The sequence below is a fragment of the Tupaia chinensis genome, unplaced genomic scaffold (genome assembly GCF_000334495.1).
Source record: "Tupaia chinensis unplaced genomic scaffold, TupChi_1.0 Scaffold147681_1, whole genome shotgun sequence".
In the NCBI taxonomy this organism is placed as follows: Eukaryota; Metazoa; Chordata; class Mammalia; order Scandentia; family Tupaiidae; genus Tupaia; species Tupaia belangeri.
In genome coordinates this window covers 4,070-4,908 of record NW_006207533.1, presented here as the reverse complement: position 1 = coordinate 4,908, position 839 = coordinate 4,070, and the positions used below count along the sequence as shown (strand labels likewise).

The 839-nt window shown below is 48.5% G+C and overlaps 2 pseudogenes; both read left to right on the top strand.

Annotated features, from left to right (window-relative positions):
- The first annotated feature begins 383 nt into the window (after positions 1–383).
- LOC102478191 (SNRPN upstream reading frame protein pseudogene) lies at positions 384–621 on the top strand (annotated as a pseudogene).
- Positions 622–740: 119 nt separating this feature from the next.
- LOC102477757 (small nuclear ribonucleoprotein-associated protein N pseudogene) overlaps positions 741–839 on the top strand; it is a 735-nt pseudogene continuing 636 nt past the window's right edge.

Sequence of the window (839 nt, the reverse complement as noted above, 5' to 3'; positions counted from 1 at the left end):
ACAAAAAGAAATACCACACTGGCCAGTAATTTCTTAGGTATTTACGTAAAGGATAGGAAAACCTTCAGTCAGAAAAAACATTTGCACATCCATGTTTTTTGTAGCATTATTTACATTTCTAGGACGTCATTTACATTATTTACATTTCTAGAATATGGAGTCAACCCAAATGTCCAAATATAGATGATTGGATTGAAAAAATGTAGCATATGTGCTCTAGGGAATACTGTTCAGTCATTAAAAAAAAAAAAAAATGAGACCCTGATTTTGATACAAAGTGGACAAATATAAAAGACTTAATGCTAAGTGAAGCAAGCCAGACTATGAAAGACAGCCTTTGGTGGAGCGGAGACGCCCGACGCCGCGGCCTGAGGACCAGCGAGATGGAGCGAGCAAGGGATCGCTTACACCTGCCTGACACGCACCACGGAACAGCACGTGCCGGAAGTGGAAGTCCAGGTCAAACGCAGAAGGACAGCGTCACTGAGCAGGCAAGAGTGTCCGGGGTACCCAAGACGGTCTCAGCAGCAGCAAGTCCCTGTTGTGGATTTCCAGGCAGAACTAAGGCAGGCCTTAGCTGAGGCCGTTAAAGCAGCACTGAACATTGAGGCTCCCCTCTGACGCTGCTGCCCCACACGCCAGGCTCCCGGAGAGCCACATCGGACCTTTGTCTGTAGCGTCCTCTAGGTCTTCAGGACGCTTACGTTTTACTGTGGATATCGGGTTTGGTGGAGCAGCAATCATGACCGTGGGCAAGAGCAGTAAGATGCTGCAGCACATCCACTACCGCATGCGGTGCTTCCTGCAGGCCGGCCGCATCTTCAGCAGAACCTGCAAGG